Below are 15,148 nucleotides of genomic sequence, written 5' to 3' on the forward strand. Positions count from 1 at the left end.
TCTTAATCCTCTCTTGCTACCGTTTTACACTTCCTGCTTTTTCAAAGCCAGAACTGGATGATGGCAGCAGCAGCTGTGAGCCACTGAAGTTAAACTTCTTGAAGTTCAGTAAGGAGGCTGCACATAATGGGGGAGGAGAAAGAGAGCTATTTAATATTTTATATTTCAGAGAATTTACTTTTGTAGGTTATATTGAAAGGGTTAGAAAAAATGTTTAAAATTAGTTGTTAAAACACCAGAGCCAGCATTAAGTCAATGCAGAGACCTGTACTCTCCCTCCCTGAGGAAGCTATGAAGGGAATTGTTTTCATCTGCTTCTCTTGCTTTTTGCAAATTAGGAGATGTTCAGTTCTGGTTGGCTTCACATCAGTTTGTTCCACTGCTGGGAGAAGCAATTTCAAAGGCATTTTGAGGCTGATTTAAGTTTTCTGTTGTGAGTGGGTGACTCCATAGCATGGGAGTCAGTGCACCTCACTTTAGCTACATGTATTTTAACACTGCTGTTGTCCTGCTCTTGAATCAAAGAAATCAAGCTGTCATTGTGTATCAAGGGTGAAACTGAAGACCATATAAAATGGTGTGTGCTTGGTTTGTTTTGGACAAATTAGCTTTTTTCCATATCCATGCAGATGAGACTGGATTCTCTTTGATCAGTAATGGTCAAACCAGTGTCCTACAAACCTGGGGTAACAAAGATGGTACAAAGCAGGAAAATTGCAGTCTTTTTATGTTCTGCTGCTCAAAACTTCAAAGACAAACAGTAGCCCTGCCTCTTCTTGCAAGAGCAGCTGCAGTTATAATGTTACTTCTAATTTTAGTGCTCTCAATTTAAATTTGCTCTTGGTTTCTACTATTTAAAACCTCTGAAGGGAGTAAAGCTATCTGGTCTCCCACACAATGCAGTATGATCTCATGGTTCTTTTTCAACTTCCATTTCTGCGAGAGTTTCCCTTCCCTTTACATAGTAAGCAACATTGCTTTCTTCCCAAGCAGATGTGAAAATAGACCAGTATGGCCCTGTGGAAGCAGTCCAGAGAGCACTGTGCTTGGAGAGTAAGCAGAAGGATGTGTCTGTCCTGCTTGCAAACTGTGTAAGAGCAGTTTGTCCTCTATTTTGCAAGCCTCTAAGGGTGTGCCCTCTTCAAAAACTTCCCTGTTTTTAGAGAGAATGTCTTTTAGAGAGGAACTTTCTTGGCTTGCTGCTCTGCAACACTTCCTTCGTTTGTAGCTCTGTATTTTCTGTGGCTAGTTTCACCTTTGTGTTCTCTTCAGTTTTCTGTAAGAGCAGGTTTTGATCTTAAAGGTGGGTATTTCTGTATCTTATCTAATGGGAGTTCCAGCTGGTTCCCCAGTTACAGACATCAGTTGCCATTAGAAGAGTCCTGGCATATCTTGCCAAATACCTGGCTACGACACTGAAAGGTTTGGGTCTCCTGTGTTGCTGGGTCATCGTGGGCATCTGAAGTGTCTGCAACTGGTAACCTGGGCCCCGTGTAGCTGCTGTACATTGAGCTGTATGGGTCTCTACTCCCCACCATTTGAACTGATGCTCCATATGTTTACAGCAAGGGAGACTAGTATGGGGGAGCTGTGACTCCTTGGTGGAGGATGGGGAACACAGGCTGGTTTGAGAGGACACACGGCAGGATTGCCCATGAGAAAAGGTGCGGAAGATTGGGATACACAGGAAGCAGGTTTGGAGATGGGAACATGGAGCTGTTCCCATCCCAGCACTGCAGGATCCTGTTGCATGAGGACTGAAGCTTCTGCAGTCTGAACTTTGTAAGTCAAATTCTTTATTGGTTCACCAACTAGTAAGCCAGATGTATTTATAACTTGATGTAGTTTTCTCTTGGTTTCTGTTAGTGTAATGATTAAGGGAACAAAATCCTTAGGAAGCTTTGTGCAGTGCTTTGTGGATGTGAAGATTTCTAGTAGAGGACCTAAATCAGAAGTTATATCTGTTTGGAACTGCTTTATACTGATGACTGTGCTGCCATTCCTTTACTTAGCTCCATCCAGTGCTTCAGAAGTTTGGCAAATAGAGGGGAAAGGTGTTGACACAGTAATGTTGCTAAGAGAGACTCTTTGTCACAGTCTGTAAAGATCAGTTGTGTGACAAAACGTCTGCTGATAGCAGGGAACCATCTAGAATCTGTTACTGGAAATTATAAAAGGAGGAGGACATGGAGATTGCCAGTGTTTCCTCAGAGAAGGAGTTCATTTGTTACCCAAACATACTCATCCCCCATGCTCTGTTCAATCTGACTGAGCAATGGCTCCATCGAAAGGCTCGTGTAAAATTCACAGTTTATGCCCAGCCTTGGGCCTAAGATTAACCTAAGTGTAACCCTGCACATAAACCCTTTTTAAAAGCTGATGTAAAGCTAAATTCCTGAAATATAGTGGCCAGCCATTGGAGAAGCATCCGCTTTCTGTTTCACTTTTCTCATGATATTGATACAAATTTCTGCATTCCTTTCTGGTAAATGTGCTCATAATGTCTCCTGATTATCTGCCACTTCTTTCCTCTTTAGATCAGAAAGTACTTCTGATGTGGTAATCATTCATGATTAATGGAATTACAAATGTGAATGATGCTGGGAGACCCAGAAGCATTGATAGGATGCTTTGGAGACACACAAGCACAAGAACCTTGACCAATTGGAAGTGAATGGGCTGTGTTGCATTTGTAGCTGTCTGGACTGCATGTATTTTCCAACCCATGTTTGCAGCTCCTTGTTTTCAGTATCTGAAGATGGCTTATAGTCTGTAATACTGAATATCACCCTTTTCTGTCTTGGATTTAAGAACATCAGAAGATAAAAGAGAAATGGAAAGATATAGGTGAATTTTCTAGCTACTGCCTTAATTAATGCCCATCATCCACCAAAGAGTAATGTGTTTTTAATCCCTAATTGCCTGGTGTGAAACTGAGAGCCTTACTAAGATGAGGCAGATGCTGTTGCTTGCATAATAGTAATTAACCATGGATTTAATGGGTTTTATTGGTATGTGTCCCTTTTTTACTCCTGGGCTGCACTTTGAAGTCAACCTCTTTTCTTTCCCTCCTCTTAGAGATTAGAACTCTGGGTCAGAAAAGCCAAAGTGAGAGGCAGGACAGCTTCAGGGATTAATTTGGTTCACGTGCTTTCATCATTTGGGTGAACCAGTTTTTCAGAACCCTTTAGCCTCAGTGGAAGGTGGGGAACTGAGGGGGCAGCTGCTGGAGTGGGCTCTCCCAGCTGGGTAAAACGAAGTCATGGCTATTTCACATGGGAGTTTTCCCAAGGGTTTGGGAGTTTACCCTTCCCAAAGAGAATGAAGGTAATGGCAGCAACCTGCTTCAGCCCCAGAGGAATGCTTATCAAGGCTGGGGGTTTTTTTCTTAGGGGAAGGATCTCTTCCTCTATTCCGTGGTTTAGCTGAATTGAGAAATAAACTATTTCCTTTTTTTTCTGATTCTGATTAGCATAAAATTATCTTAGTATTAAAAATAAGGCAGTGTTGGTCTCCATAATTTTAGCTGTTTTGCTAAATTCAGTAAGGATAAAATAAGGCTGCTGACACCCTCCCACACCCACAGCCCCTCCTGCTTTAGCTTCTTTACAAACTCAGGACAGCTTTGCTCTGAGCTGCATTTTAAAGGCTCTCAACAGAGCTATCTGGCAGCTGTTATGGACATGGAAACAAAATGCTGTTGTCATGCCTGAGGGAAGTTTTTCTGATGCATGTTGGGTCTGCTCTTTATTAGGGATAAATAAATTGTGTGTACTCAAGCAGAAACATTCAATTGTCCAGTGAATGTGAGGAAACCTGCACATTGCTGTCCCACTTCTATAAATCCAATTGAAAAAAGGATTTTTCTGCACTGGGAGAACTCTCTCCTGAGACATGACAGGCGCTGCAGTTCACCCCTGAATACCAGTGCTAAAGGGAAGCACCACTACCATTACCTGGTTTGTGAAGGCCAGATGAAGAATTACACAGGCCATTGTAGTGTTACCAAACCTTAAAATGCTTTTAACACTCCTTGAAGTGTGAAGAAAACCTGTGATAATGGGTGTGAAGGGGCAGAATTAAGGGATGTAGCAATGATAAAGTGAACCAAAACATCCTGCTTCTGTGAGGGGAAAAGATGTTGAAATTATTTGAAATGTTGAAAATTATTTTTTTTCTTCTTGAATGGGAGACTAAATCCTTCAGACCCACCCTGTCAGTTCCCAGCTAGAAGGACAGATGTGTGTCATGTACTATCAGGGATGGGAGGGATGCTCCTTCAGAGGAGTGAAGTGCCACCATGCACAGTGTGGTTCTGCTTTGCTGGCCTCCAGAGTTTGAGGATGACAGTGTGGAGTTTGGTTTTCTCCTTACAACATAAAAGTTTATTAAATGGTGTTTCAGGAAGCTTCCATCTTAGATAATCTTTCCTGTGTTGTAGCCTAGAGGTACGAATTGCTGTTATTGTTTTAACTGCTAATTAAATGGGCAACATAATTATTGAAATCAGCTTTATTACCTACAGCTATCTCACCACATTAAAAAATTAAAGGAAGTTTTCTATTACACACTCTTTGGCTTCTTTGTTTTGGTTTGTTTTTTTCTGAAATGGTATGACAATGTTAAAGCCTTGCAGAGCTGATTGCCCTGAGCCTCAAAAATGGGCTGAATCTTATTTCATCTTAATCAAGCAAGATTTGAGGTTAAAATTTGTTAACTGTGCTAAGTCACGAAAACCATAAAATTAAACCAGTCTGCTTTGATGAACAAACAAAATGAAAAACAGGAAAAAACCCAACAGCAGCAGCATGCAAGAAACTAGGACATTTATTTTGCTTCATGACTTGTGAGATATTGTAGATGAAATTGGAGGGAATTGGGTTAAAATTCACAGAGGCAAATGGGTTTTTTTGTTGGTTTTTTAATTTTTTTGGGGTGTGTCTGTGGTTTTTTTCTTTGTTTTGGGTTTTTTTTTTTTTTGCTCCTCCCTAGCATTTCTACCAAATGAATGCCAAACAGTTCAGCTGGCTGAGGAGGGACAATACTTGATTAAAAGACATGCGTGATATCTGGTCTCAACCTTGGCACCCTATTTTTGCTCGGTGACTGTCTCATTCCCTTGCACAATGCTTTTGTTTTCTGCCCAAGCGACTTCTCTGTCACTGTGTGGCATTGCCAGCATCTGCCTCGCATTCCTTCCTTGGGAGAGGAGAGAATTTTGTAAAGCTTCTCTTGTTTTGATTGGGTTTTTGACAGCTGTTTGTTTTCTAAATCCAAGTGCTGGGAAGTGAATGCCAGGGTGCGAGGGGGCTGTGGTGCTGAGGGTGGCTGGGTGGTTCTGGGCTGCCAGGGCTCAGAGGAAAGAAAACTGCACCTTGTCCTCCCTGCACCTGGCTGGGGTGGTGATAGGGGTGTCTGGCATGGCAGCTCTCCAGGGGAGCTTTTAGCTTGGTGCCAAGTGATGGGAGGAACTTGAAGGTAAGGACAGAAGAGTTGATGTTCCAGCAGTCATTTGCAGCCTTTCTGGCAGCTCTCATACAGCCACCCTTGGCTTGTGTCCTCCCGCCTCCCTGCCCTGTTCTTTCTGTTGCAGCAAGAAGACAGACTGGGGCTGGAAGCCCAGGACAAGGCATCAAGGCAGGGAAGAACCAACAGCCCACCATCCAGGCTTGGGTAACACACAAAAAAAATAAGAGCCTCCAGGCTTGAGCCAGTTTCTGACAGAAGTTGGTGGAGGTGTGATGGAGGAGAAACTCAGGAAGTGCAAGGGTGGGCAGAAACCAGCTGCAGGCATCAGCCCTTCAAAATGAATCCTCATCACCAGAAGCAGAAGACCCGTAAAGACCATCATGGGCAGAAACTGTTTTCCATAAAATTGCCTGGGCGTGTTCTTGAGGTTACAACCTCTTTATTGCTTTAGTGGGAGAGTTGGACGAGGTGATCTCCAGAGGTCCCTTCCAACTCTGATAATTCTGTGATCCTAACAGGACAATATTAACTGTGTCCTGTGACCCTGAGAAATTTTATCTTCTCAGCTGTGCTTGCTCATACTGCCTTCTCCTCCTCTCCCCCCACGTCTGTTTTCTGTCCAGCTCTATCTCTGCTCATCTCTCAGCAATCAGTTTTTCCAGCTAGGTGGTGTTAGGTTTTGTAGCCTCTGACCTCCTGTTCTCAGCACTGCTCTTGCTCATCCTTTTCTGTCTTGTTTCTTTGCCCTTAAGTGATTTGCTTTGCAGCTATTTTTAACGTGAAGCCGAAACCTTTAAGGCGCTGTAGGCTTTTATGGTGGTTTAATGACATTAGTACTGCCTACTAATAGCAGTCTCAGTCCTGTGCTCTGTTTCTCTTCATTTTCCAAGACCTAATAGATGAGTGCAAAATTTCTTCATTAAATTTGTTGTCTACAAGTTTTCAGAAGTTCCAGGGCTGTTTCCACAGTGGCAGCAGGAGGCCTCTAGCACATATTAATGTATTCCCTTCCCACTCCTAGAATATTGTAGGGAATTATGTCACCCACATGGCCAGTATGAGTTGAGACCCCAGCCTGATGTGGTGGTGTGGAGGCAGGTAAAACGTGATGCTGAACAACAGCTCTCCCTTCACCAATGCCCTTTTGCTGGTTATTTTGATGTCAGAGTGCTTGTCCTGCTCACAGCACCAACTAACTCAAATTTATTCTCCCAAATGACCACTTCCCAGCTCCACCTGCTCGGGGTGGATGGAGAGCTGAGGCACTTGGACACCATGGCTGTAGATACAATCCATACTGATGTGAGCCATGGACTGGGCATTGCTGTTAAGATTTGGTTTGAGGTCAATGTCTCAGGTTAATGTCTGCTCTTCCTTTGCAGCAGGCAGAGGCCTAGGTGCTGGGCACAGAGGAGGAGCTGGCTGGTGAGCTGTGGGGTATTTGCATTTGGTTGGTGTTGCCAGGGGCTCCTGCAGCTGGAGAGAGAGCTGGGACACTGCCACCCCAAGCCTCTCTCTCTCCGGACACCGTGGTTTCTTCCTGCATAGCCTTTAACTTGTACAGTAAATATTTCCATGAGGAATTAACCACTCAGATGGAGTGCCAGGTACTGACCTGGTTTTAGCCACAGTGAGACTGAGTGTGTGCCTGTCACAGCTGGGGTACCCTGCAGCTCCTCAAGCTGCTGCTCACTGCACCCCACCTCCCAAAATCAGCTTATCCTTGGCTGCCCCAGGCTTCCTCCTGCCTGTGTTTCTTCTGCCTTGTTGCTAATTGTTTTGATGGTTCTGTACCCTGGTGCTTGCTGCTGTCTGAGGCCATCTGAGCTTTGCTTTATGGGTGCTGCAATATGCAGGAACGGAGCCATAGTAGTAAGTATGAGAGCTTTCTTGGCTGAGCAGAATGGGGAAGAAGCCTCTCTGCCTCAGAATCCTGTTCCCTTGGCCTTGATGGAAAACAATGATGGTTCCTGGAAGCTACTACAAACCCAGTCTGCAGGCTTCAAATGCAAATCAAATGTACTTGCCCGAAGGGAGGCACTGGATGATGTGATGGGCCATGGATCTGGGAGAGAACACACCTCATGTGGGGCAGAAGTGTTAAGTAAGGCATTACTTAAACATGCAGCTGCTGTATAACTGCAGTTATAATCTAATATGCAGCTACCAGAGATAAAACTGCTGTTCTGATCAAATGTGGCTAAGAGAGGAGAGCTGACACAGCAAATCAATAGCAAGTATTTACAGCAGGCTTTTCTCAAACATTACCCTCTCTGGCTTTTCTCTCTCTTTTTTTTTTTTTTTTTTTTTTTTTTCCTCTTAGTTTTCTAAGCATCCGTGGAAATACAGTTTGGTATTTTCTTCTTCCCCTTTCACTCAGAATTGAAAGCTGTAGTGCTTCAGCTTTTTGAGGATCCCCTAGCAGGCTGGCTCTCTGAGCTTCTCCCTGGGTTGCAACAGGTTTCTGCAGCCTGGGAGTTGGATTTGAGCAGCAGTGATGGCAGCAAGAGAGCAGGAGTCTGGAGCTGCTCATCTTTTCCAGGCAGAGCAAGCAAGCCTGGGTTGCAGCCTGGTTTTCTTCAGTCTTGGCTCCTGCAGTGCTCTACATGAATGCACTTTTTGTTCCCCTCTCCCCAACCTCCCCCCCCCCCCCCCAAAAAAAAATAAAAATAAATAAATAAATAAAAAAAAATTAGTTATTATTGGTTTGTATAAAGTCCAGACACGTTGGAGAGTGAAAAAACGGTGTCTGCTTTGACTCATCTCATGGAAACACTGATGAGGGAGGAGAAGCTCCCTCGGTGTTTTCAGGGAGCAGATGGGATGCTGTGAGGGCTCAGAGCCCCAGCCCCATCGCCCCCCTGGTGACAGATGAGTGGCACAGAGAGAATTCCAGGCTATAGGGGAATCCCCTCTCCAGTAAGAGGGCACGGACAGGTGGTTTAACTCCAGCTGCAGCCTTTCCTGTGGGCTGATTTAATACCAGAAATAGCGAGGGAAAGGGAGGAGGAGTTTTCTGAAGGCTCCTGGAAATTCAAGCAACGTGGCGCATCTATTTGGGGAAGCATCAAACCCAGGATATAAATGCTAATTATTAGAGTGAGTATAGGCTCTTGTGGAGACTGGTGGAGTGGTGGGTCCACTGTGCAGAGCAGTGCATATAGAGCTATGTATTTCCTTTTTTTTGGTAAGTTTTGGAAAAAGATGGAGAAGAAAAGGTTTGTTCTGTTTTTAAGCAATTAAAAAAATATCAGGTAAAAAACAGCAAGTAAATAAAATGGTTTAGGTCAAACTAAAATCCTTGTTCAATCTTAGAGGATAGGCTTTCTTTCAAGTCTGAGACCTTTCATTTGAAGAACATTTTAAATGCACTTAACTAAAACTAAAAAGACTGATGAAAAATGCCAGGAAAAAAAATATCTTCTCTGTGACTCTTTCCTTTAATTCCCCCCAGGTTTTTTTTTGGCATCAACAGCCTGGAATCCACATAATATTTTGTTGGCATCAAATCTGTACTTTGTGTTGGAAAAAGCTGCTTATTGGTTTGCTGATTTTTGTTGTTGTTGTTGGTTTTTTAGTTATGTTTTGTATTTTGTTTTGTTTTCCTGGCCTCTTCCTCACTCTGTGTGCAGGGTAAGTTACAGCCCATTTCCCAAATTGCTCCCAGTCTTCCTCCTCCATTGGTACATTTGCTGGGGGATGTGGGGTGACCACAGTGCATAGTGGGGGAGAAGCCCAGTGTCCCCATATAGAAATGGGAAGCTGTAGCTAAAAGGCATCTGGACTGAGGTCAGGATGGAAACCCACACCCTGCTCCAAAAATATCTTTTTCAGTTAAAAAAGAGCCTCAGAGATGGTGAGGAGAAAAAAAAATAATAATCGTCATGCCTCAGCCATGCACTCAGGACCTGAAAGGGGGATCAGCTTCTGCCCCACATCGGTGGGAGCAGAGAGGCTGCTGCAGTGAAGCATCAGAGCCAAGAGGAGAAGAAGGAAGAAGGGCACAGTGCTAAGGTGAGGGTGACAGGCAGGCAGCCCCATGGGCAAGCTGCTGGGAGCAGGTCTGGTTTTCCCTGTCCGGAGCACTGGGCTAACCGGAGATCCCCTGCGCATCGATGCTTTCTGTGTCACTGAGTCACCAACTCAGCAATTCCCTCAGAATCAGATCAATAAAATCCCATCTCTCCACCTAAACCCCAAGGCTGGGTGCCTGAGCTGGTCCACAGCCTTGGAATTGCCTTTGCTAAGGAGCCAGGGTAACAGCATAGGATGCCCCTGTGCCCAGGTGGGACACATGCTTGTGCTCCCCAGCACATTTGAGCCCAGCTTTGTTTGCACAGGGCAGCAGCTTTGGCAGTTCCTGGTTTGTTTTCAGCTGGAGCCAAACAAGTGTCCCCAGCCTGCCCAGGGAGCTGGTGGTAGCTCTGTGGGTGTAAAGAGCTCCCTGCAATCAGACCTGGAGTGGCTGCCCCAGCTCCTGAGGCTGCCACATCGACAGCCTCTCCATGCATTGCCCCTGGCTGGCTCCTTAGGCTTTTTTCTGGGTCATATTTTAATATTTTCATTGCCAGAAAATTCACCCGGCTATTTTGAGAGTAATAAAAAGCTAAATTAAAGGAGTATGTTATGTGACTCTGAACCTCACTTCCTAAATGGTTTTTTTTCAAGGCCCCATTTTTGGCAATGTAACAAATGCTTAAGAAATTCCGACTAGGGGCATGTAATGAAGCTACACAACAAAAACATCCAGTACAGTAATTTGGGTGTTTTTCCTGTCACAAAAGCACTAGTGTTCTGCAAAATCTAAATTTTGACTAAAAACCAGTTAAAATAATCTCACACTCATAATTAAGGAAAGAAAAAATTGAATGTAGCAAAGGGTTACCTTTGCCTGTGCCTCTACAAAACCTGCAGGAGCTGAGGTTAATGTCCTAGTCCCCTGCAGTATGAACAGGTTTCCTCTTACTTTGGCTCCCTGTTCAATGTGAGCCCTGGTTAGATGGAGTTCCCCATGTTTCCTTTGCTAAATTACTCACTTTTCTCCCCCTCCCCCCCCCCCATTTTCACCAGGACACAGAGGGGTTTGACCTCACACCTCTCTGCCACCCCTTTGGACTGGGAGTTGAGGGTGACCTGACCTGAGGCCACCAGTGTGTCACAGCTGGTGCCCATGGCCATGCCCCTGGCCAGCTGGGGGACAGGGCTGGCACCTGTGCTGGTCCAGCACCAGGGTTTTTCTTCCCACAAACATTTAATCATTAACCTGCCCAGAGCCATGCTCCCTGCAACATTTCTGTCCCACCAGGGTAGTGACAGCAGCACACCAGTGGTTTCCCTCACCGTTTCAGATGACTCCAAGTATGTGGGTGTAACCCATGGGTGCACCTTCCTCCCCTACTTCTTCCCCTCCCACTTCCTTGGCCTCCCCGGCAAGGGCTGGGGTGGGGTGTTCATTTTGGCCTCATCACACAGGGGTGTCCTTCCCTGAAGCAGATGTGGTTGCTTTGTTTGCTGGTGGCTGTGTGACATGCCCGAGGGCCTCCTGCAAGTGGGACCTGCCACCAGAGATACCTGGTGTTTGTCACGGGTGCCTGTGCCAGGACAGCAAAGGAAGCAGAACCATACTTGGGCTGCTGGGTAAAGAGCAAGGGCTTGGGGTTGTTCCAGAGGTTTTAGAGTTGATCATCAAAGAATGATTGAGGGAGCTGGGACTGTTTAGTCTGAGGAAGAAGAGGCTGAGGGGAGCCTTCATCACTCTCTATAACTACCTGAAAGGACATTGTTGAGAGGTTGGTGCTGGTCTCTTCTCACGGGTAATTAGAGATAGAACAAGAGGGAAGGGATTCAAGCTGCAACAGGGTAGGTTTAGACTGGACATTAGGAAAAAAGTTTCACAGAAAGAGTGGTCAGACACTGAAATCAGCTGCCCAGGGAGGTGGTTGAGTCACCATCCCTGGATGTGTTCAAGGGTCATTTAGATGTGGTGTTGGGAATATGGTTTAGGAGAGAACTTTGTAGAGTAGAGATGATGGTTGGACTCGATGATACGAAGGGTCTTCTCCAACATGAAGTATTCTGTGAGTCTATAATTGGGCAGGTTTCGGGTAAAGCCTCTTCAGGCTTGTCACTTTTTAAAAGTGATGCATTTTTCTGTTAGATTTTCCAGGGTGGGCACCCAGTCAAGGCCACTCATTGGGGTATCCTGGTACTGATGGCCCAACCTAAGCCAGCTGTGCTTGGGCTGTGGCATCTGCTCAGTGTTTCTACCTGGCTTTCCTTCAGGGAAACCCTCACAAAACCCAATGCTCCCAGGGTTGTGACAGTGTGCTGCCCTCCATCCTCCTAATCTGATCTTTGTCTTCTGTAACCCTGCTCGAGTGATAACCACCAGTGGTGGGCACAGTGGATGCATCTGGTTGTGATTTCTGTGTCCATCTCAAAGTAGATTCAGGGTAGCTGATTTGAGCAATGCGCCCACCTAGCCACAGTGCTGATAGATGTCTGACTCAAGCCAAATTTGGAAGAAATTTGTATCTGTGGTGGTTGATATGAAAATATGACTATGAGTCAATCAGCTTTCCCCCATAAGTAGCAGGCAGCCTAGGAGCACTTTGAGCTGCATGGCACTGGGCTGCATGACAGAATCTCCCCTTGAGTATGGATGCTACTCAAGGTTGTACCTAAAGTGTCAGAGATTCCTTACTAAATTTTAAAATCTTAGCTACGTGACATGAGGGACTGATTGTGCACATATAACCATTTAGCCATAAAAAAGTTAAACAAGTCTGGGACTAGAAGTGGATCCAGCTACAAGAAGACTTGTCCCTGAGAAGAAGCTTAGAAAGCAAAGGAGTCACAGAATCATAGAATGCTTTGGGTTGGAAGGGACATTAAAGATCATCTAGTTCTAACAATTCCCATGAGACCAGGCTGCTCCAAGCCACATCTTACATGGCTTTGAACACTTCCAGGAAGAGGGAATCCACAGCTTCCCTGGGCAATCTGTTCCACAGTCTCACCACCCTCACAGTGGAGAACTTCTTCCTAAAGTCTAACCTAAATCTACCCTCTTACAGTGTAAAACTGTTAGGCCTCATCCTATCACTATGCACCTGTGAAAAAAGGGCTTTTTGAACCTCATGACTCAATGGGAGGCTCCCTGTCTGAACCTGTCCTCTATTTAGTAAGTAATCAAGTGTACCTTGCCATCTAATCTTGTTAAACTGCTGTCATATTTAATACATAAATTTGTCAAATCACTGTATTACATCAATTAAAACACTGCTTCTCAGTTAAGATACTGCTTTTTCTCTCTTACAAGAGAAGTCCATCGCTCCATCTGCACCAAGAGTCAGTGGATAAGCATGGGCTGTTGTAGAACACAATTTCCTGCACTCCTGAAATTATGAGATAGATCTTCAATGGGAAGGAAATACAGGAGAAAACAGACACTCGGTGATCCCCAGCCAGAGGCACTTGGGAAGACAGAACTGAACTGTGGTGGGTAAGCTGTGTGTTTCTTCTTTCATTTTCATGACCACAACATAATACTGTGGAGCCACTCCAGGTAGCACAACAATGTGAATGATATCAATTAGATTTACAAGTGTAGTGCCTGAAATCATTTTGGAGATGTAGATGTGCACATACCTTCCTATTTGAACTCTATATTTAATTTTCCATGAACAAATTAGGAAAGCCTGTAGCAAGAGCTGGCCTGAACCCAATGGATTGTACTTTCCTGAAGGCACAGCCAGTTGGTTGTTACATTCAGCTGGTTAATAATACTGCTAATTGCTCAGATGACGGGAAGAGTTTCACTTTCTGTAGAATCTCCTTATTTTCAGTCCAAAATATGCAAACCTCTGAGCTGTACATGCTCTTGGGGCTGCACTCTTGGCCATCCCCACCAATGCAAAGAGAGGTGAAATGCAGGAGATTTGAGCAAGGGGGCAGAGAAGGAGCCCAGCAGCAGGAGGATGCCTGTTGGACAGACTGCTTCAAGTGCTCCCATCTGCTCCTTAAAACTGACTGGCTTTTGAGATTAAAATGTGCAGTTCCTCATTTGCTCAGTCAAAACAAGGTTTTGGAGGATAGGTGATAATGAACTGAAGCTTCTGGTTTTCTATTACTGGGGGGCACATTGCTGACAGGGTGAAAACATGGTGGTGGTGGTGTGCAGGAGCCATTGGCTGTTGCCATCATTTCCTGAGGCCATGCTGACCATGCGTGGTGGTGGGGCTGCACCAGAGCCAGTGCAGTATTTCAGCTTGTTTTGGACATGGATAGGGGTGGGAGGCTGGGCCACCCGCAGCTTTGGTGGGGGAGATGACTTTCCCTTGCCTTTTGGACCCATGCAGGCTTCAGGCCATGTCTTGTTCACAAAACAGGGATGCCTTGGTGTGCACAGTCTTGCCTGTGTCACCTTGGGACTGCGGTTGGGGACATGTGTCTGGTTGGTCCTGCTACAGTCCTCCATGGTGTGATGGAGACACCCAGCTCAAGGGGGTGATGGACCCTATGGGCATGGGGTGCCACCAAGTATCAGTGTCCCCTTGTCAGGCAAAGCCCCACAAAGAGATGAGGAGCAGGCACTCCACTCCCTTGGGACCTTTCCTTATTTGTTTCAGTCATGACAACATGATTTACTTTATCTGTAAATATCCTTCTGGCACGGGGAACAACTCACTGGATGACATTTTCCAGATGGTCTCATGTTCATGGGTGAGGCAATCCCCTGGCATTGTTGGGAAAGAGAAGAAAATGCGATCTGCAAACCCACAAGCAGCTTTTAAATAATTTTGTGTCAATCCTTCCCAGGATACAACAGAAGGAGGTCCTTGCCCCCCTGCCCCCCAGCTGTTGACACACGTTGCATTCCCCCCAGCTAAGACCCAACACAGGTATCCACATACTGCAAAAAAAAACCTTCAGGGAGTCTGGAGTCTACACCCTTATGGTGTAGGGAGAGCCCAGGCAAGGTGCACCAGGAAAGACTGACCTGGCTGCATCTGCCTGCTATCCACACCAGGCATATTGCCACTTCATTGGCTTTGGAAAGAAGCAAAGCTGCCTTTTTTAGGACCTTGTGCCTTAACTCACTGAGTTAAAGGTCTGGGAAGAGGCCAGCACAGGGTTCATCCTCTCAGTAAATGGTGGCTCTGGGTGGGAGCACTGACTCCTATGTCAGTGCTGGTTTATTGCAGAGAAGTCCCTACTGCTGGTGCTCCTAGTGCCAGATGTTGCACCAGAACCAAGATCAGAGCTGTGGCTCCTGGTGAGCCTAGCATTTGCTGCCTTAGATGCTCTTGAGAAAAACCTGTGGAGGGTAGGAGTTTCTATCACAGACTGGGGAAGTTTCTTTGAACTTCACCTGCTCATGACACAAGGAATGTGGCCTCTCCAGCTGACCATCCCCACACTGCTAACGCCACTGCACGCACAGCTCTGCTGTTTTAAGCTTCGTTTTTATTTTAGGTTCATTTTATTTTTGTTAAACAGCAGATTGGCTGGTTTGGGTTTGGTTTGGGTTTGGTTTTGGGGGGTTTTTTGTTGTTGTTGTTGTTGTTGTTTTTTGCTCTGAAGCCAGGGAAAACAAAATGTGCAATGCTTGTTGAGGCTCCCCTGCCTGCTGCATTTCTCTGAGCACGCTGCCTGCAGTGGGCGAGCCCCGAGCAGC

The 15,148-nt window shown here is 45.5% G+C and overlaps 1 long non-coding RNA gene across 1 annotated transcript in view; it reads right to left on the reverse strand.

The window, feature by feature from the left end:
• The window catches only part of LOC115598048, a 21,273-nt gene continuing 6,125 nt past the window's right edge, over positions 1 to 15,148 (reverse strand). The window contains exon 2 of the long non-coding RNA XR_003987372.1: positions 1 to 117. This is a non-coding gene — a long non-coding RNA (uncharacterized LOC115598048). The remainder of the gene's footprint in view (positions 118 to 15,148) is intronic.

Source organism: Calypte anna, chromosome 1 (assembly GCF_003957555.1).
Source record: "Calypte anna isolate BGI_N300 chromosome 1, bCalAnn1_v1.p, whole genome shotgun sequence".
Lineage (NCBI taxonomy): Eukaryota > Metazoa > Chordata > Aves > Apodiformes > Trochilidae > Calypte > Calypte anna.